The 22,983-nt window shown below is 38.7% G+C and overlaps 1 protein-coding gene across 2 annotated transcripts in view; it reads right to left on the reverse strand.

Moving 5' to 3' along the window:
* Positions 1-296: 296 nt before the first annotated feature.
* The window catches only part of LOC124716953 (E3 ubiquitin-protein ligase RNF103-like), a 129,004-nt gene continuing 106,317 nt past the window's right edge, over positions 297-22,983 (reverse strand). For both annotated transcript variants that reach the window (XM_047243556.1, XM_047243547.1), the window contains one exon: positions 297-1,666. The gene's annotated coding sequence lies outside the window, so the exon portion shown is untranslated. The remainder of the gene's footprint in view (positions 1,667-22,983) is intronic.

Raw genomic sequence — 22,983 nt, forward strand, 5'->3', positions numbered from 1 at the left:
CTCAAAGTCCATTAATGTACCGAACTTGAGAAATATGACAGACCCTTCTCACTAGTAACTTAAGTTCATTGCTGCATGACTATTTGGACTCCCGTGCCTACGAAAGTACAGCATATAATAAATATGAGGTAAGTAAATCTGTTTTTCTTCTCTTCTGGAACAGTCAGCTATCCACTGAAAACAGAACATACAAGTTTTGTCCATTACGTGTTTCTCTGAAAGACTGTGAGATCATAGTTGCAGTTTTAATTACCTGGTTGGAAGTGGAGTGTGTTTTAAATGAAAGATTTCTTTGTCAAGAGCACTGTTTTATTTAGATAGATAGTGAATAAAATATATGTTTTCAATGCTTCCATATTCTACAGTCAGATCAATCAGACTTGCCATGTTAACACTCGTGACGGACAGTCTTTTATACACATCAGTACAATCTGAAACATAAATAATGGTTCTCTAGTGATACCTGCCAGCCATAAATCTTCCTTAATCTCCCTGGGAATTTGGGCAACAGTCAAAGCAGAGAAAATTTTCAGCAACCATCCAGATTTCCAGAGTAAAACTGGAAGTCTCTACCAGAATAGATTTATTGTTTCTTTCTTTCTTTATGTGTGTGAGTGTGTATTTTAATAACTGTGATTCAAAGTATCTTGTTTCTATATATTAAAACAAGAAATAATGATTATTTGGAATGAGCACTTCTCTCTTCATCTGTTAACCCAAATGAACTTATTGCTTCACTTAGGGAAAAAAGTTCATAATGTAGTTAGCACATATGGCACACAATTCATTATTTTTTAATCATAGACATCAATTGGGACATTCGAACAGTATGATTTCAATTTTCTTTAAAGTTGTATATACGCAGAATGTACTAAGATACTTATTTATATCTGTGTGTGTGTGTGTGTGTGCATATACATATAATGGTACACGAGGAACAACAACATTTAATGACAATATGTACACCAACTAAGGAAAACAATTTTTAAGGAACTTTTTTCTATGCTTAAAGGAAATATAATACAAGAAAATGACAGAACAACAAAATATCACGGTTTTGTGCCACCAAATTTTAGGGAATGTATATGCAGCTCATAAGTATACGTGGCACAGTGAAATCTATGATACATAAGGAACACATACATATTATAAATTGACATAACTCTCCCAATACTATTTTGCTCACTGAACAGTCATACTTCTCACAATCCACATCATTGGAATGTAGTTTAATATTATCATGAATAGAGAAATCATAACAAAAAGCTTCTATTGCTCTGTCTCTTTTTTTCCTCTCAGTATAAACAATGCGAGTTCTATAGCTCTTATGAATTTATATTTTACCAGACTCCAGCAGAATTAAAGCTCAATTCAAACAACTTATTATTTTCCTTTTTAAATATTTCTGTATATTTAAATTATAAATATAAAAGCTTTTAAAGATTTGTGTATATATAAATTATAATTATAAAGGTAACAAAAACAGATTTATGATTACATGACATATGGCAAATATAAAATTAAACAATGATTTCTGAAGAAAGTATTTCTTAATCTAATTTCAAATGTACATGATACATCAATATTTTTGATCAAAAGTGGCGAGATTGATCAATGTGATGGGACACTTCAGCGGGGAAAGAAATATCTGCATATCCATGTGTTCCTGGAAAAAAAAAAAAAAAGACCGTACTTTCAAACATTCTGTGCATCTGACCTTATAAAATAATATTTGACTAGTATATATTGTTTCTACAGGGGAAAATTGTGAGTTAAACAATATAGGAAGAAAATAAATTGTACATTTGACAATATTACGAAAAGGGTAAACTGCTACTCACCATACAGTGGAGTTGAGTCGCAGACAGGCATGACAAAAAGACTGCTAAATACGTAAGCTTTTGGCCAAAAGGCCTTCTTCTGAAGTAGACAACTCCCTCTCCCCCCCCCCCCCCCCCCCTTCTCTCTCTCTCTCTCTCCTCTCTCTCTCTCTCTCTCTCTCTCTCTCTCTCTCTCTCTCTCTCTCTCTCACACACACACACACACACACACACACACACACACACAGGTCTCGGCAGCCAGAAACAGTGGGCAGTGAGTGTGAATTGTCTATTTCAGGAGAAGGCCTTTTGGCTGAAAACTTACTCATCTAACAGTTAACAGCAAATGGACTTGCCTGTCCCACGTCACCGGCGTGCACACAATCGAGGAAAACATGGTCACTTGTGAGCGAGCAGTCTAACATAACAGTGTCACTATGTTTTCGAAACAGGAACAACAGAGTTGGATCAAGATTGAATGTGCCAGAGGTCATACAGCACGACAGTGTCATCAAGGTCTTCATGAGGCAAGCGGTGAATCGGCACCGTTGGGTAAAAGCCTTCAACACAGGTCGGCAAACTGTGGCAGACATGCATCGGACAGGTCATCCTAGCATCTCTGAAGAAGATGTGCATGCTGTTGCCGCGTTAGTGGACAGTGATCGACGCCATACGATTCATGAGCTTGTCCACAAAACCAGATTAGTGCATACGACTGTGCTTCGCATCCTGAAGGAATGCCTGGGCATGTGAAAAATTGCATCACAATGGGTTCCGCATGACTTGACAGAAATGGATGCGTTACGATGCTGCTAAGACGCACTTGGAGTGCTTTCTTATGCCATATTGTAACACTGTATGAGACATGGGCCACATTGTACAAGCCAAAACTGAAACGCCAATCCAATGAATGGCATCATCATGGGTCGCCTCGAAATCTGAAAGTGCGTCAGGGCACCAGTATGGTGATTCTTGTGTACGACTGTGATGGTGTTATCCTAATGCATTATGATCCTCCACAGCAGACTGTCAGTGCACAGTATTACTGTTCATTTTTCGAGCATCACCTATGACCAGTTTTTACAAAAGAAGTGGCGACACTTTCTGTGCAACCCACCCATCATTTTGCATGACAATGTACGGGTGCATACAGCGCAAGCTGTGGCTGCTCTGTTCAGTCGATGGGACTGGGAAGTAATGTACCACCCACCATACTCCCTGGAATAAAGTCCTTGTGACTTTGATTTGATTCCGAAGATGGAGGAACCACTTCATGGCATTCGCTTCAGAAGTGTTCCGGAGATTCGACAGGCAGTAGACTGCTCCATTTGCACCAACAGAACAGGCTCTCAAAAAAGGTATACTATGCCTTTCACATTGCTGGCAATGGGTTCTACACAACACTGGTCACTACTTTGAAGGACAGTAACAGGTGCAAACATGTAACTCTTTTGTACTGGTTGTGAATAAATAGTTGCCACTATTTAAGTTCCAACCCTCCTTGTAGGTTGGGGTATGTTTCTAGTCATAATTTCAAGGTGGCTCTTGAAACTTCCTCCATTTCCTTAGTATTCTATCAATATACCAAAGTGCGCCACCTGCGTTACCCATGACTATGTGATCACTGAGTTTCATATCCCTACACAGTATTACACCCAGGTATTTCTATCAATTAACCGATTCCAACTGTGACTCAGTGATATTATAGTCATAGGATACCACATATTTAGTTTTGGCAAGTGCACAATTTTACATTTGTGAGCACTGGGAGCAAGTTGCCAATCTTTGCATCACATTGTAATCTTATCAATATCTCACTGAATATTTGTACAGCGTCTTTCAGACAGTACAGTGTAGATGACTGCATCATCTGCAAAAAAAAAAAGGCTGAGGCTACTATTAATATTGCCCACAAGGTCATTAATATACAACATGAACAGCAAGGGAGTCACAGCATACTTCCCTTGGGCAGTTCCCATGTTACTCCGACATCTGGTAATGATTCTCCAGCCGAAACAACATGCTTTGCCTTACCCAACAAGAAATCCTCAATACTGTCACAATTTTCACTTCATACTTCATGCAACTGAACTTTTCATAGTAAGTAAAGATGTGGCAATAAGTCAAATGCTTTTGGAAATTGAGGAATACTGCATGGCCCCAAACAGGCCTCGATCCATGGCTTTCAGTATATTATGTGAGACTTTTGGATTCACATGATCATTGTTTGCATGGTCCATGCTGGTTGGCACAGAGGGAATCATTTTGTTCAAGGTATCTCATTATGTTTGAACTTGGAATATGTGCTAAGATTCTACAACAAACGAATGACAAGGATACTGGATGGTCATTTTGTGCATGGCTTGTGGTACACACCTTGTAAACCGATGTGATATCTGCTTTCTTCCAGTTACTGGGCATGGTTTTTGTTTGAATGATGTATGAGAGATTGTAGTTAGAAGAAGAAATAACTCAGCTGTAAGTTCAGTATAGAATCTGATAGGTGTTCCATCAGATCCTGGAGCTTTGTTCACTTTTAACAGTTTCAGTTATTTCTCAATACCATTGACACTAATATCTACTTCACTCATCTTTTCAGTGGCACAAGAATAGGGACAATGCTTCTGACTGTTCTTTCGAGAAGGGACATTTGAAATAGGATTTAAGCATTTCTGCTTTTGCTTTGCTACCCTCAGTTTCAGTTTGTCTTGTACATGAATGTAGTAGACACTAACTTTGTTACCATTAATAGCCCTTACATATGACCAGAATTTCTTTTTACATTGTGAGAGATTGTGACATAGGAATGTGTTTTTACCCCATCTGATAAGTTTTCATCCCTGGGTAATTATTGTTTTTTTTTTCTCTTTTTTCTGCTATATTTTCAATACTGTTATATGAGTAGAATGTGGTGTATGTAAAGATGTTCCAAAAAATATGAAACTTTCCCCCTTTTAAATTTATTGTTCATATATTCCTTTTGGTTAGTCTGGTTGCACAGCATGCTAATTGAAAGTTATAGTTAACTGAAATTAGCATTATAGTACAAAATGTGTAAAACTTTGTGAGCTAATCGGCATATTTCCATGTAATGACACATGCCACCGTACCATTCTAAAATTAAGTATTCCAATTGTCAAGTAACATACTTAATTTTGCCTGAAACTACCTTCCAAAATAATTAGATTTGTAGTTACAAGCTAGTATCATTCTTCATTGCACTGTTTGTCATAACCACTGTTGGATTCCGAACTCTGGCTATATACTTTCATTACTTTAATTTTTCTGGATGATATGACAGACAGCATTTAGTAATTAACTTACTAATTGATAATTTCATGTAATTTACTATGTTTTTCAATATGGCATTTATACATGTAAACAAGGGTATCCATATTGTGGAACAATAACAGTGTCCACGTTCTTTTCTAAATTTCTAACCAGTAACATTACCTTTAAGTCAAAACACAACTAGCTTTTGTAGTCCATTTGAAATAGTAAAATCTAATCACTGCCAATTTTCAAAGCATCATGTAGTTTACAAAACACCTTTTTATTTGGTCCCAAAATTGGCAGTCTGCAGTCAGAATGTAGACTTTCTTCTTTCGAGGCTGTGTCGAAAACATAAAAGCATTCATATCTTGTGTCAAATTGTGTAAGAAATATTATAGAAACTGTGTTTGTATGCTGATCTGGAAACTACAGACTGTACCACACTGAATTATTGTACTTGGAGTGACAAACTTCACCACAGAGATTGCTAATTATTCTGTGGGTTAGCCTGATACAGGCACTAATTACTTTTTATATCTAACAAACTGGTCACTGTCTCAATGGAAACAACTAAATGTGAATAACTATACAAATTAATGAAACTAATTTCTGAACTGTTAAGCCATGTACATTACTGAATAGAAAGTTTTCAATAATCAATAAGATTTTTGCAGTTCTATTTTATCTACAGACTGGAGATTGCCTACATCAGGTTAAGGACCTTCAAGGTTTTTCGATAATATTCTGCTACAGTAATCGTTGAAGGCCTCACGTGCTGCTCTCTAGACAGCCAAACATGTTTCATTCAGTATCTCTATAGCTACAGCACTATGCTTTGTTTTACACCTTTTATGGAAAAATCTCTACTTCTTTAGAAGTTTCTTTACAGTGACTGTGTACCATGGAGAGTCCCTCCCCCCATGGAATCTCTTGCTGGGCACACATCTAACCAATGCTTGGTCAAATATACTTTTAAACTTGAGCCATAGTTCTCTACATGTTCCTGTTTTGTGCTAAGAGTTTCAAGTTCCTCACTGAAACATGACATTGCTGCTTCTGTAACTAGATTAACATAATGTTTTCTACTTTTTTTAGTTTGACTTTGTACTTTGGTAATTATTGTTGCTACTAGTGCCTCATGGTCACTGATGCCAGATTTAAAGTGAAGATCCTCAAAGAGGTCTGGTCTATTTGTTACCATTACATTTAATAATTTCCATCATGGGTGGAGTTCCAAACTATCTGTTCTATGTAGTTTTCAGAGAAGGCATTTAGCAAAGTTTCACAGCTTGTTTTTTCATGCTCATCACTAACAAAACTTTAATTATCCCAGCTGATTGTTGGACAATTAAAGTCACCTCCAATACCTACAGTACAACTGGGAAACTTATGTACAAGCAAACTGAGGGTTTCTCTGAAGATTTCACTTACATCATCAGGAGGCGAGCCTGGCAGTTAGTAGAAGGATTCAACTACAATTTTAATTTTATGCCTATCACTGATACTAAGTTTTGCCTGAACAATCTCGCATGCCGCTCCAATTCCTACCTCGACGGATTCGAGTTTCCTGTCTACTATAACTGATAGACCACCTCCCATTTCCCAGAAGCCCATTCCTTCATTATATGCTTACATTTTCTCCAAAATACCTTACTGCTGTCAACTTCTGATTTTAAACATCTTCCTATACCTATTATTATGTGAACTTCGCTGCTTTTTAGTTGCACTTCAAACTCTGGCACTTTGTTATGAATGCTTCGGCACTTAACCACTTCGATTTTAATACTCTCACCTGTGTGGGGGGTATTTCTTTGTATCTTACATTCATATTATGGGTCTCCCATAGCTATCCTTATCTGGAATAGATGGAGTTGCTCAATCCAAAAAGAGCCTTGTATGCACTCAACAACAGACAGTTACCTGCACAAGTCCCAGAAATCACAGTCTAGCTTGTCACAGGACCTTTGCAGTCTCTGGTCCAAGACTTCCACTTGACTCAGAACCAAGGTGCCACAATCTGTTTTGTGGACATGCTACAGATTGTGAGCTTCGTTGAAACTCCATGAGCAAGCCTGGTATTCTTCTCTGCCAGTCGTTGGAATGATACAAGTACGACTTTGAAACCTAGAAGACAAGCATTGCTTGTTCCAACATGCATCGAAATCTTCAGTTGGTTGCGCCCTTTTCCCTCATACGCTGCTGGCCTGTTTTGTCATGTTGAATGAGGTCCCTAGGTTTACACACTGAGTGTACATGGTGTTCCTTACTCTCCCTTGTTGCATTTTCCTAGGGGGCACCATTACTTTCCTTACATTTGAACTGCTGATGGTTAATAGACCTTCCCTTTTGTGTTTGCCTCCCCTCGACATGAGAGAGAGCATGTTTCTCAACTAGTGAAGTGAGTCTAATTGGCTCATTTTTGGTTTCAGTGGAAGATAGTAAATCTTAATTAGGGAGATGGACATAACATTCTGAGTTCTCCGAGTTGTTTGTCGGTGTACTTCATACCAACCTTCTGTGTGCCATTACTTAAGAACAACGTAATCCATTTGTATGCAAGTCCTCTGGTAGGCTACATTTCAGTTTTTATCTGTTACACAGGGTGTTTGGAAATTCCCATTACAAAGTTCTAGGACTTGTAGAAGGGAGTGAATAGGTTCACTAGACGACGACAGCTTCGCACCATCCCATCGGCATGATGAAGAATGTATTGGGATTCATCAGACCATGCAAACATGTTTCCACACTACAACCATTTGAAAATATGTTGGTAACACAACCACTTTTACAAGTAACTGATTAGGCGTGACTCAGTACATCACTTGTTTCATTGTTCCACATATTAATAGCTAAAGAACTTGCTCATGTACTCATTGATGGGTTCTCTTCAATGTGATCCAGTAACTCCTTGGAGCACCATGGTCAAACCTGCTGGCGGTAAAGGTACCCTTTCTCGAAGCCATTGCATAATTGTGGTGAAAAGGCTATGTGATGGAGTTGGATGTTGTGGAGAACAACCTTGACAAAGGTGACGAGCAGCTCTTCCATTACCATGAGCTTCACGATTCAGAAGGATTGTGTCGGTTCTTCAGCAAATGTGTACTGAACCATGTTACTCTAACAATCACAGACACTGGATAAGGCTTGAACGAGGTCAGAAATATGTCAAATCATGCCAGACGATTCCACCACATAACCACCCACCCACAACTACCCTCTGCATATATACCTAGCATACATGTTTTCAAAATGGCTGTAGCACAGAAACAGTACCTTTCCGGACATGTGTCCCTATTAAAAATATTATGTTCTCACTCCCCTCTACAAGTCCTAGAAGTTTGTAATGGGAATTTCCGAACAATCTGTACTTTGTGATCCACTGTGTCAAAAACCTTTGACAGATCAAAAAATATGCCTGCAGTTAGTTGTTTTATATCTAACAGATCTAGTACCATATAAATGCAGTCACATGAAGTTGTTTCTGTAGAGCTGATGTTTCTGCACACATGTAGTGATATATGCAGTATAACCCCCACCCCCCCCCCCCCTTTTTTTAAATTAAGCCCATCAGTAATTTGTACATAATTTTTTTTTTCTTTAGAGAAGCAGTATGAAATAGTGATAGACCTACAGTTGTTCAAGTCTTTATTATCACCTTTTTTGAAAACAGGAATTACTTTTGAGATTTTTCAGTGACTCTGGGAAGGTACCTGCCTGAATGTACAGGCAAAGAGAGAGAGTTTGCTGTTTAGCAAAAGTGCGTGCACAATTTTTGACGACAGTTGCTGAAAACAGTTTTTGATGCTGCTGAGCAACAGTCATACAATAATTTTTAAATGAACACACTGCCATTTGTTTATTTAATTACAAGCCAGGTTTCAGCCTTTTATGTCATTTTTGAATCACTTTGACTTTGTTGTTAGATTTGTCAATGTACTCATCATTGTGCACCATTTTAGACTGTTTTAGCACACTTCTTAGGATATACGTGTAGCTTTTACAGCACCTGAGTAGTTGGGCAAGTCATTAATATGTTTACATAACTTACAGTGAAGTGACTAAAGTCATGAGATACATGATACATAAATGACAGCTTCATCAACGCACTGCCCTTTTATACCTTGTGTACGGGATACTAGTACCATCTGCATTTGTGCCTATCGCTATCCCATGACTTTTTTCACTGCAGTGTATTTTTGCAGGATGTTTTTATAGGTCGTGTAATCCAATTGTTGTGCTATTTTTGCAGGATGTTTTTATAGGTCGTGTAATCCAACTGTTGTGCCCCTCATTGTTTTCTGTGAAAATACTTCTTTGAAATGCTGGGCTATTGTAACAAAATATTTTAAATTTATTGTTGACATCATTTACTGCATATATGGCTGTCCACTTTCCCTTACTTAGGAGGCTGTTTCCTTCATCTAAATTATCCTGACTGTAATAACTTTGGAAAGTTTTAGGTGGGACGGCATCTGAGGTATCTTTGTTTAAAAAGACATTTCATATGAGAGCTTGGTGATCACTGAATCCTGCACTGTATTTTTGCAGTGTTGTGCTAAGTTTATTTCTGTTTACAAAAATCTCACCTGAGGCTATCTTGGATGTAGGTGTTATTGTGATGTGCTTATTTACCACATCACACAGATTGTAAGATTTTGAATGAGCAGTGTCTCCCTTTTTTATTTTTGGTAAGGAAGTCAATATTAAATTCTCCTCACATAATTACATTATGTTTCCACTGGCTAATTTTGCTTTAAAACAAGTCCAATTTCTGCAGTAAATCATTAAGATGTCATTATTTAAATAATGAAAACTGCACCTGTTACTTATTTTTTGAGGCTTAGTACAACACGTTCAAAGAATTTATTTTCATTTTCAAGCACATTTGTTTACACGAATATGTTTGGTGACATTTGCACGTGTCATTTTGTGCCTCTCTTGATCTTTTTGAGTTTAGATTGCAATTGAAAGATAGGACAAAATGAATATTTGAGTTGTTTAAATGCTAATGTTAGAAATGGTATTTTTGTTTTTCTACTTACAGGTATGGGACCTCCTCCATTATACGGAATATCACACACACACACACACACACACACACACACACACACACACACACACACACACAAATCATCATGCTCCTTGTTTATAAAACATGCTACAAGGGTATTATGACATTATAGTTAGAGGTGTTACACTGTTTTTGGATTACATTATATATATTAGGTTGTCAATTACAAAATGTATTTTTACCACTATTGATTACTGAATTATCAGTTGCATTTTTTTTCCCAAAATGAAAAGATGTACATATTTATCAAAATGACTACAGTTACCATATGCAGGAGAAACATCTGAAAAAATAACTTACTCACTATCTAGTTTGTCATTAAGAATTTTTTCTCCTTCCTTTTTGTGGGGTACAAAAATTTCAAGCTTATCCATTAAATACACTGTATGAGATTTGTGGAAGTAATAGAGTATCGTAAGATCTTCTATGTTTTCAAATGGGTGTCCCGTGGTCTTTAAGTGTGTTGCTATTCCTGATTTCGTAAATTGGTTGTGTGTGTAACGGTTGATATGTTCCATGTATCTAATTTGAAAATTCATGTCAGTTTGTCCTATATAGTAGCTTGAGCAAGATTTACATGTTATTTTGTACATTCATGAATCTGAGAATGTAATTTTTGTTTGTTTGTTGTTTACGGTGTCGACTAATTTCTGTTGCAGATTGTTGTTTGTTGAAAAAGCTACTTTCACTTTATGTGACGTAAGTGGATTTGCTTTTTTTTTATTTACATATTTATTTATTTATTTATTTTTTTTTTTTTGAGGAATATTAGCTACATACAACATCCTAGCGGTACATTTGATTGTACTATTGGTTCCTTCTAAAGATCAAGGAATTTCTTTCTTTCTTGTTATTTGTCTCAGCATTCTGTCTATCACTGAGCAAGGGAAGTCACTGGTTACTGCAATCTGCTTAATTTCTCTCTGTCATCTTTATTTACAGGGATTTTATTTGTTATGTGTATCATCGTTTTGTATGCAACTTTCTTGTGTACATCTGGGTGACGTGATGTGGCATGCGTCCTGTTGCTGGAAGTGGTCTTTTTTTCTGTATACCTGGAAATTGGGCCTGCAGTTTTTGTTTTCTATGCACAAGTAGAAAATTAATACTATTGTTTTTGTGGTATCCAGCTGTGAAATTTTCCCTCTTGTGTACATTATCAGGGTGTATACGTGGACAAGGAAAAAAAATTCCCGGATTTTTCTCAGATTTCCCGGTTAAAAACACACTTTCTCCCAGATGAAAACACACTTTTTGCGTGTTATTAGGTGACTGTATATTTTCCCTCGGAACTGTAAAACTTATCAATCCTTTGAATGATTATGTTTTTATACATGGGTGTAGAATTTCCCAGCACTTTAGAAAACGAAACTCAGGGAAGAAAACTCCTTTTGGAAAGATTTTTGATGTGCAGCAACATGTACGCTGCATATTTTAGTATTACGAAAGTGTAAATTCTAATTCCACCAAACACTGTACGTTACTTTCTGAACCATTTTAATCAAGATAGCGATGCGTTTTTGTAAGCCAGTCATAGCTCAGGTCACGTGATCCCGCCAGCCGATGACGGCGGCGGACGGCCCATAGGACATGTGATGTAGTCAGCTAATAGCAACATCAATTATGTAGCGCGGATACACAAACAGGAAAAGTTAATGTTCTAAGTTAATATACATAGTGTTGCTACAAGAAAAGCAAAGCTTTCACATATAATGTTGAGATATCTTAAAATGTAACACGCGCAAAAAATATCACACAAATGTGCCAGTAAAATTTTTAGGCGAGTCCAGTGACTTGTCCTCAAAGTTTTCCACAAATAAATTAGCTACCGCAGAGGAGAGAGAGCTTCCCATAGCACTACATCAATTTACTCATAATAACGACATGAATGTCTGATCTTCTGGGCTCAAAATAATTCTAAATGGCTCGTCATCAAACACTCTGTGATTTAAGAAATCCATCGTACATTCTCGCACATAGTTCAACTTGCATAAAAGGAAATTTACTTTGAAAGTAACGATTTTCACACCATTCGCAATATTTTCCTGCAACCTGTGATAAATAGGCTCGTTTCAGTAGTCGTCAGAAAGCGCCAGATAACAGGTGCCACCGCGCTTTGACAGCTGCTATGATGCAGGAAGCCCATATGTTCATACGTGTAAAACATCTAAAGATCTTACATTATCTCATAAAAGAAAGAAGACATCAGAGGATACTCCAAGAGCATCGGAATTTTGTGAAGCATACTAAAATGGCACATTTTAAGTTCATACTTAAAAGAGCACATCCGTATGTCCAGATTCCCAATGAAGTAGGCCCTCGACCTGATGTTAATCTTTTCAGTTGGGTTGCGGGATTTAAATTTCTTGGTGTACCAAGTATTGTATTAACTCATGTTTGATTCTTTATTATGGCATAATGCCATACATGCTAGAAGATGAAACTTGCACTTGAATGCAAAGAGCTGTTAAAATTAGCCAATACCGTGGAACTAAACACTTCGTTTCAAACACATTGACTGACTCAGTGTCAAAGATTGATAAAAACCAAATTTATTTTAGCAATCCAACAAAAATAACTTCATTGTTCTACAAGGCGATTAATGTATGGCTGTCAGAAAAGTGGAAATAAAATACAATCTGAAACCTAATAAAGTATATTAGCCGTCTGTAATTATGTGAATGTATTTTAATTCACTTGATAGCTCCCGGCCACAGAAATCTATTTTGTTTTCAGTTGATGTGAGAGCAGTAAATGAAGAGGTCACGTGGAGACTACACACTTCCCCACTATAACTCTGACTGCTCGCGCATCAGCCTCGGATCTACGATGTTTCCGAGCCGTGGCAATACTAAGATAGTGGCGCACCCCTCCCCTCCCTCGGGGGTTTGAGATACGGCGTCAAAAACTTGAAAAAAATCGAATTTTCAAATTATTTTCATTCTGTAGCGCACATCTTTCTGAAGATCTGATACTTAAAACATATATGATCGAGGAAATGTAAGACATGTTATTTGGTCTTAAGTGTGCCAGAGTGCAGTGCCACCCCGCTTCGCACAGGATTTTTCTATTGTACGTCACTGTATTTCGCTCCGTGGAATTGAAACGTGTATATTTTGTACTGGATGCCATCAAACTATATTCAGGACAGTGGAAATTAAAATGTCCTGTGGTGCCTCTCCTGCCCCTCTTAAAAAAAATTGGATGGTATTATTTGCAATCCGGAGAACAAGAACTCTTCAGAAAATTGGCACTCCTTTATTGCCTGTTAGTTAATAACTCCCTGTTTTGGGTGACATAAAATTAAATATAGGATACACAAAAAGAGTAAAGACAAGAGACAAGCAATTTCTTCAATCCTTAGCTCCTTGTATCATTTTATCTCTAATCTTGCTACAGCTTTACATGGCGTGCTTTCCTTTCTGGGAAAGGATCTATTACCTCATCCAAGTTCATCAAATGTTTTGCTACATGAAAAATCGAAATATCGCTGTCTAATACTGTGTAAGCTGTTAATATGAATAGTACCCAAGACTGGAAGACTGAAATAAAGCAGGCAAAAAGGAATACAAACGTCTCAAAAATGATATCGACAGGAAGTGCAAAATGGCTAAGCAGGGATGGCTAGAGGACAAATGTAAGGATGTAGAGGCTTGTCTCACTAGGGGTAAGATAGATACTGCTTACAGGAAAATTAAAGAGACCTTTGGAGAGAAGAGAACCACTTGTATGAATATCAAGAGCTCAGATGGCAACCCAGTTCTAAGCAAAGAAGGGAAGGCAGAAAGGTGGAAGGAGTATATAGAGGGTTTATACAAGGGCGATGTACTTGAAGACAATATTATGGAAATGGAAGAGGATTTAGATGAAGACGAAATGGGAGATAAGATACTGCGTGAAGAGTTTGACAGAGCACTGAAAGACCTGAGTCGAAACAAGGCCCCGGGAGTAGACAACATTCCATTAGAACTACTGATGGCCTTGGGAGAGCCAGTCATGACAAAACTCTACCATCTGGTGAGCAAGATGTATGAGACAGGCGAAATACCCTCAGACTTCAAGAAGAATATAATAACTCCAATCCCAAAGAAAGCAGGTGTTGACAGATGTGAAAATTACCGAACTATCAGTTTAATAAGTCACAGCTGCAAAATACTAACACGAATTCTTTACAGACGAATGGAAAAACTGGTAGAAGCGGACCTCGGGGAGGATCAGTTTGGATTCCGTAGAAATGTTGCAACACGTGAGGCAATACTAACCTTACGACTTATCTTAGAAGAAAGATTAAGGAAAGGCAAACCTACGTTTCTAGCATTTGTAGACTTAGAGAAAGCTTTTGACAACGTTAACTGGAATACTCTCTTTCACATTCTGAAGGTGTCAGGGGTAAAATACAGGGAGCGAAAGGCTATTTACAATTTGTACAGAAACCAGATGGCAGTTATAAGAGTTGAGGGGCATGAAAGGGAAGCAGTGGTTGGGAAAGGAGTGAGACAGGGTTGTAGCCTCTCACCGATGTTATTCAATCTGTATATTGAGCAAGCAGTAAAGGAAACAAAAGAAAAATTCGGAGTAGGTATTAAAATCCATGGAGAAGAAATAAAAACTTTGAGGTTCGCCGATGACATTGTAATTCTGTCAGAGACAGCAAAGGACTTGGAAGAGCAGTTGAACGGAATGGACTGTGTCTTGAAAGGAGGATATAAGATGAACATCAACAAAAGCAAAACGAGGATAATGGAATGTAGTCAAATTAAATCGGGTGATGCTGAGGGAATTAGATTAGGAAATGAGACACTTAAAGTAGTAAAGGAGTCTTGCTATTTAGGGAGTAAAATAACTGATGATGGTCGAAGTAGAGAGGATATAAAATGTAGACTGGCAATGGCAAGGAAATCGTTTCTGAAGAAGAGAAATTTGTTAACATCGAGTATAGATTTAAGTGTCAGGAAGTCGTTTCTGAAAGTATTTGTATGGAGTGTAGCCATGTATGGAAGTGAAACATGGACGATAACCAGTTTGGACAAGAAGAGAATAGAAGCTTTCGAAATGTGGTGCTACAGAAGAATGCTGACGATAAGGTGTGTAGATCACGTAACTAATGAGGAGGTATTGAATAGGATTGGGGAGAAGAGAAGTTTGTGGCACAACTTGACTAGAAGAAGGGATCGGTTGGTAGGACATGTTTTGAGGCATCAAGGGATCACAAATTTAGTACTGGAGGGCAGCGTGGAGGGTAAAAATCGTAGAGGGAGACCAAGAGATCAATACACTAAGCAGATTCAGAAGGATGTAGGTTGCAGTAGGTACTGGGAGATGAAGAAGCTTGCACAGGATAGAGTAGCATGGAGAGCTGCATCAAACCAGTCTCAGGACTGAAGACCACAACAACAACAACACCCAAGACTGGTGTGGTTTCTCTATCTGATCACGTGTATTTTGTCACTGTCTGCTAGATAAAACAAAATAGGCCTTTCTAACACGGCATTGTAACACACACCAAATAAATGAGACTGTTTTGCCCCAAATGGTAATTTTTAAAATACAACAGAATATAATACATGAAGACCAACATAAAATGCCTCTTAGGCCTACTACAAGCAAAAAGCTTTATGTTAGAAAATAGTTTCAAATTTCATTCATACGCTCAAGTTTCTTGAGCATGAGATCGAAAATTAGTAGTTCGAGATTTTTATATAAATTTGTAATCGTCATATTCTTCCCTAATTTGTGTGATGTCCCCGTTTCTTCTCTTTCCTCGTTCTAATAAACAATCTTGTCATGACTAATTCTGGAACTAGTCCTGCCTTTGTCAAAACTTATTCGCCGGTTAAATTCACTAACCCTGCCAGAATCACCGGTTTAGCTATCCCTGATTATTGTCCGGGTAGGCATTGTTATGTTCGTACAAACCATTTTCCGCGCTACTTCCAGAATAGAACTTACGCGGCTGCTAGACAGGGACTGTACAACTGGCCCTTATTAGTGTAGCGATCTGGCCAAAAATTTGACAAAATTTCATTTTTCTGGACACACCGAGAAGATAATACGTAATCTTTCTTACCTGTTAGTCTTTTATTTCCACTCTGGTAGTCTGAAACTATGGATTTCCCTAGTAATTATAACAACACTGATCATTCGCAAACCCCAATCAACCACATAATCAGACAGCGATTGGCTTGGCTTTACTCCACTCAGCTTGTATAGCCCGGTCCCCCTTTTGCCTGCATCACGTACACTATGCACAAATTCAAAAATAAACTTATGTTTTTTTTTTTTGTTTTTTTTTCCCCCTGCTGATGTCATCGGCCCCCTAGGCTTACACACTACTTAATCTAACTTAAACTAACTTACGCTAAGGACAACACATACACCCATGCCCGAGGGAGGATTCGAACCTCCGACGGGGGCAACCACGCGAACCGTGACAAGTCGCCCAAGACTGCACGGCTTATGATTCATTCAGAAATCAACTTAACAGAGTGGGTTCAAAAACCAACAGGGATGCACATCAAAATCGTACGAGTAATCGATAGACCCAAAGTGCGCTGGATGCTAGGCACTTTGTGAAACAAGGTTTTTTTCTCCTCCAGAATATGAATTTGGTTCCCTCTCAAATCCCTCAACATGCAAACTAACCTTAAACCCACAGAAAGAACTGCAGTTCACCATCTAAATCCTTATAATCCTACCTCTGGATAAAGGCTCCACCACTGTTGTTTTGAACTGCAAGGATTACCTGACAGAAGGACTCCGCCAACTGTCTGATGCATTCGCCTACAAACCTTACCACAGTGACTCCATTCCAGAAATCCAGCAGGATCTCCAGTCACTCCTCAAATCCTTAAGCCCATCCCAGAACCTCTCCCCAGAGTCCATCTCTCTGCTCACCCCTACCACTCCCCACACTCCTACCTTCTACATGCTAAAGTCCAAAAACCCCAACCACCCAGGATGCTCCATTGTGACTGGTTACTTTTCCCACTGAGAGAATGTCTGCTCTCGTAGACCAACACCTTCAACCTATTACCCAGAACTTGCCTTCCTATATAAAAGAGACTAACCATTTCCTCCAGTGACTCTCCACAATTCCTGTCCCTTTAACACACAGTGCCCTGCTCGTCACTATTGATGCCACGTCCCTTTACAATAACATCCAGAATGCCCCATGACCTTACCGTTATTGAATATTACATTTCCCAATGCCTGACGGATTCCAAACCAATAACCTCCTTTCTAGTCACCATGGCAACTATATTCTCACCCACAATTACTTCTCCTTTGAAAGCATTACCTGCAAACAAACATGGCGTATGGCTATGGGGACCTGCATGGCTCCATCCTATGCCAACTTATTCATGGGCCATCTAGAGGAATCCTTTATAAACACCCAGAATCCTAAATGCCTCATGTAGTTCAGATTGACTGGTGACATCTTTACGATCTGGATCAAGGGTGAGGACACCCTGTCCACATTCCTCCAGAACCTCAACAGCTTCTCTCCCTAGTCCTACTCAACTCAACAAGCTATCTTCCTAGCTGTTGACCTCCACCTCGAAGATGGCTACATCAGGATCTCTGTTCATATCAAACCTATTAACTACCAGCAATATGTCCACTTTAACAGCTGCCACCTGCTCCATACCAAGAAGTCTCTTCCATACGGTCTAGCCACCTGTGGTCATCACATCTGCAGTGATGAGCGATCCCTCTTTAAATATATCGAGGGTCTCACTGAAGCCTTCACAGACCGTAATTATCCTTCCAATCTCGTACAAAAACAAATCTCCCATGGATTCTCTTTCCACATTCCCACCACCTCCCAAAGTCTCACCATCCAGACACAAAGCAGCATTCCCCTCATAACTCAGTATCACCCAGGACTGGAGCAACTGAATTACATTCTATGCCAGGGTTTCGACTACCTCTCGTCGTGCTCTGAAATGAGAAATTTCCTGCCCACTATCCTCCCACCCACACAGTGGTATTCAGCTATCCACCGAACCTACACAATATACTTGTCCATCCCTATACAATCCCTACTCCAAACCCCTTACTTCATGGCTCATACACCTGTAACAGACCAAGATGCAAGTCCTGTCCCATAAATCCTCCCACCATCACCTATTCCAATCCGGTCACAAACATCACCTATCCCATCAAAGGCAGGGCTACCTGTGAAACCAGTCATGTGATCTACACGCTAAGCTCCAACCATTGTGCTGCAGTCTAGGTGGGCATGACAACCAACACCCTGTCTGTCCACATGAATGGCCACCGAGGAACTGTGGCCAGAAAACAAGTGAACCACCTTGTTGCTGAGCAAGCGGCCCAACACAACATCCTTGATTTCAATGACTGTTTCACAGCTTGTGTCATATGAATCCTTCCCACCAACACCAGCTTTTTTGAATTGCACAGGGGGGAACTTTCCCTGTTTTATATCCTATGTTGCTATAACCCTCCTGGCCTTGATCTTTATTAGTGATTGTCCTCAACCCCCCCCCCCCCCTCTTTTCCCTGTTCCCATTCTAGCACTAGGCAGCCCTCTTTCCACCATCTCACCCAGCCTTTTTACTTCTCTCCTTTTTGGCTATCTCCCCCCCCCCCCCCACCCCCCCCAAGCCTGTCCCCTGCCCTCCACCTAACCTCTCAACTGCACATAGCTGCCCTACGCTCTCTCCACCTTGTCCCTCCATGCTCCCCACCAGCACTTCACTGTCACCCACGCCTACCCTAGTATCGCTCCCCCTCCTCTCCCCACCCCAGCCTCCTCCTTACCCCCACCCAGTCTCCTCCACTGCTGGTCCGCAGTGTGGCCTCAGTTGCCCGAGACTGGAGTCGTGTGTGTGTGTGTGTGTGTGTGTGTGTGTGTGTGTGTGTGTGTGTGTGTGTGGGGGGGGGGGGGGGGGGGGGGGGGGCGCGCGCGCTGCGCGTGTGCATGTGCATGTGCGCACGCGCCTGTATTTTGACAAAGGCCTTACTGGCTGAAAGCTTTGTTCGTGACAGTTTTTTTGTTGTGCCTATCTGCGACTTGGCATCTTTGCTATATGGTGAGTCACAAGTTTCCTTTTCATTTTATTGTTACATTCATCCGGGATTTTCCACTGTTTGATGTATCCTATGTAGTATACTATTTTTTTTTTTTCTTTTTTTTTTTAAGCAGCGTTCCTGGCTGCTGAATATTTTCAATTCTAGGTGGTTTATGAAAATGTCTGTTATGGTGCCAGATATGGATGAGCACATGACTAGCACATCCGTGTGTTGATAAATGTTACTACCAAATGCAAAGTAATTGTAGTTGAGAAAAAGTTATTGAAGCACTGAATATCTTGTTTAGACACTGATCAACAGCACGTACAAATTTCACAAAATGCATAACACTGTGCTGTCTGTGATAATGATATTTATTCTGCTACCGGTTATGCATTTTGTAATATTATTAAAGCACAAAAACTGTTCACAAGCTGAAATCACTGAATGTCTAGAATTACTAGAAATAATCCTCAACTACAAGAAGTACACATTCAATGGTAACAATTATCAACAACCCTGCTTAAAAAAATAGTATACTACAAAAGGTATGTAGATGATACCTTAATTTTACTCAAAGGTGACACCAATAACATCATAAATTTGTTAAATAATGTACACAAGGGGAAAAATTTCACAGCTGAATACAAAAAGCAATAGCATTAATTTTCTAGATTTGTGCACAGAAAACAAAAACAACAGGCACAATTTCAAGGTATACAGAAAAAAGACAACCTCCAGAAACAAAGTCCCTGTCACATCACATCACCCAGACGTACACAAGAAAGTTGCATACAAATCGATGATACACAGAGCAAATAAAACTCCAGTATATAAAGAGGACACTGAGAAATAATTGACCATCATTAAGCAAATTAAAGTAACCAGTGACTTCCCCAGCTCAGTGATAGACAGAATGCTGAGACAAATAACACAAAAGGAAAATTCCTGGCTCTTTATAAGGAACTGATAGAACAATCAAATGTAAGGCTAGTATGCTGCACATAGGTAACAGTTCTAAAAAAAATAGTAAATCTACTTAGGTCACAAAGTAAAAATAGCTCTCTCCACAAACAACAAAGTACACAGAAATTAGTTCACACCTTAAACAATAAAAAAAGATAAATTAAACTCAGAAATATACAAAATAACATGTAAAAATTGCTCAAGTTACTACATAGAAAACTGGAGGGAGCTGTCAAATTAAGATACACTGAACACATCAATTGTTACACACACAACCAAACGAAATCAACTGTAGCAACACACATAAAAACCACTGGATACCCATTCAAAAACACAGAAGGAGATCTTAAGATGCTCTACAACTTCCACAAATCTCATACAATGTATTTAATGGAGGAGCTTGAAATTTTTGTTCACCACAAAAAGCAAGGAGAAAAAATTCTTAATTACAAACTAGATACTGAATCAGTTTTTTTTTTCCAAGATATTTCTCTTGGATATAATAACAGTAGTTGTTTTCATAAACATGTATATCTTTTCATTTTGGGAAAAAAAGTGCACGTGATGATTTGCATGTGGGTGATATACTGTGTAACGGAGGAGGCACAATACCTGTAAGTAGAAAAACTATCATTCCTAACATTAGCATTTAAAAACACTCAAAGATTCACTTTGTCTGATTTTCCAGTTGCAGTCAAACCTCAAAAAGATGCAGAAGAGGCACAAAATCACACATGCAGAAATCACCAACATATTAATGGAAACAAATACACTTGAAAATGATAACAAATTTTTTATACTGGTTGTGCTAAGCATAAAAAAGTGAGTAACTAGTGCAGTTATTTTTTAAATCATAACTGACACAGCTGCGGGTTTTCCTGAAAAATTAAATATGATAAATAAATAAAAAAATTAAATCATTAATATTACTGAAAGGGGACGGGGGAAAGTAAACTATAGGTGTAATGAGATTTAGATTTGTAATTTTTAAGTTTTATTGCAGCACTTTCAAAGACTTTGTCTGCTGCTATTTCCTTTAGGGTTAATAGTGAATCAGATTCAATACCCTTTTTTTTATGAAGATAGCTACCCTACCACATTTATCACTCGTTCTCTAGTAGTTTCACGGAACTAGAAAACTCACAGCGAATAACTTCACTACAGCATTGCAAACCCAGTGTTCTGCAAGGCACACTACTGAGAGCTCACTGGCCTCATTAGTTAGCAGAATTTTTAATTCTTCAGTTTTATTGGGTAAGGACTGGACATTGTGGCAGCAAATTTTCAGATTTCTGTCGAGTTTCCTAGGAAGGCTTGAATTTATGTTCAGTGTGTCACTGACTTTTGGATTAACTTCTGCTGTATTCCCTATTCAATGGCTTCAGATCTGTTGTGCATCCTTGGCTGCAAGTGTTCCTTCAGAAAATTCACTTTCACACTGCACTGTTGGGATGTCACATTGTTTTGATGGAATGACACAATATTATTATGGTGAGATGCCACAACAGTGTTGTTCCTTTCTTTGTTGCCTGGAGAGACCAGGCAGGGAACTCACTTGGCTTCCAGGAGAGCAATTTCCGTACTCACAATTGCACTGCTTACAAGAGCTGCATTAGACTTAGGTACCTATTAATTGTGAACTAAAAAACTTAATGAATTATGAAAACTAGGTGTTTCAGTGCAGTTGACTTTACAATTTAAGATTAAAGGAGTCACATTGTAGTTTATAACACTTTAATACACTGACTCACGACCCTTGGAAGGTAATGCACAGAAAATGTGTCCTAGAATATATGTATAGTGGAAGTACTCGCTGAAGCTCATTTGGCAGCTGCACAAGGGGCACAGAAATGGTCGTCATTCAGTGCAGTGATCCTGTATTTGTATGTTCATATTGCATTTTTCCCCTTATACTTTCATAAAAAGGAGGTAACAGGTAGAGTTCTAAAACTGATCTAGATTCAAACTTCCGCAATCAAGCAACATTTTGTAATTGTTTTGGTACTTTATTATATATGAAGTAAATTCAAAAAATAAGTAGTGTATCCATAACCAGCAGTGATTTTAGTTTCTTGAGGGTTGGCAACACTGAATGGTAGAGAGCAATCTCCTGACCATAGCAAACATTGCAGGAACATGGTAGTACATAAACTCATGCTGTAGTGTACAGTTGCCTGAAATGCTGTGATCGGCTTCCTACTCATTGAAGGAAAAATACCCACCAACATTTTTTTAACAAATCAAAACAGTTTACGGTGAAGGTGTTGTGAACAGAACAAGTGTATTTAAGTGGTGTAGGGAGTTTAGTGGAGATCGAACTAACGTCCATGACAGAGAGAGGAGTGGAAGACCTTCCATTCTGACAGATGACTTGGTGCAAAAAAAATCAAGGAAACTGTTTGTGAAGACAGTCAATTGACAGTGGGTAAAATTTCTGTGGTGTTTTCATGAGCCTCCAGAACTCTCTTATATGAGACACTCACAGAAATGATGGGATACCAGAAACTGTGCACAAGTTGGATCGCAAAACAGCTGACAGAACAGCACAAGAAAAATCAGTCAACAGCACCAGCAAGTTTCTTGAGCGACTTGAATTGGTAGGTAAGGATTTTCTGAGCTCTACTATGCTTCTGGATGGAACGTGAGTGGCTCATGACATGACAGACAAAAGGACAGTTGTCACAGTGGCATCGTACCAATTCCCCATCTTCCAAAAAATGCAAAATCACAATTTTGGGCAAAAAATCATGGCCTATGTGTTTTGGGATCAAAAACGAATAATTTTTGTTGAATTTCTGCCTTTGGGATACCATCAAT

Source organism: Schistocerca piceifrons, chromosome 1 (genome assembly GCF_021461385.2).
Source record: "Schistocerca piceifrons isolate TAMUIC-IGC-003096 chromosome 1, iqSchPice1.1, whole genome shotgun sequence".
Lineage (NCBI taxonomy): Eukaryota > Metazoa > Arthropoda > Insecta > Orthoptera > Acrididae > Schistocerca > Schistocerca piceifrons.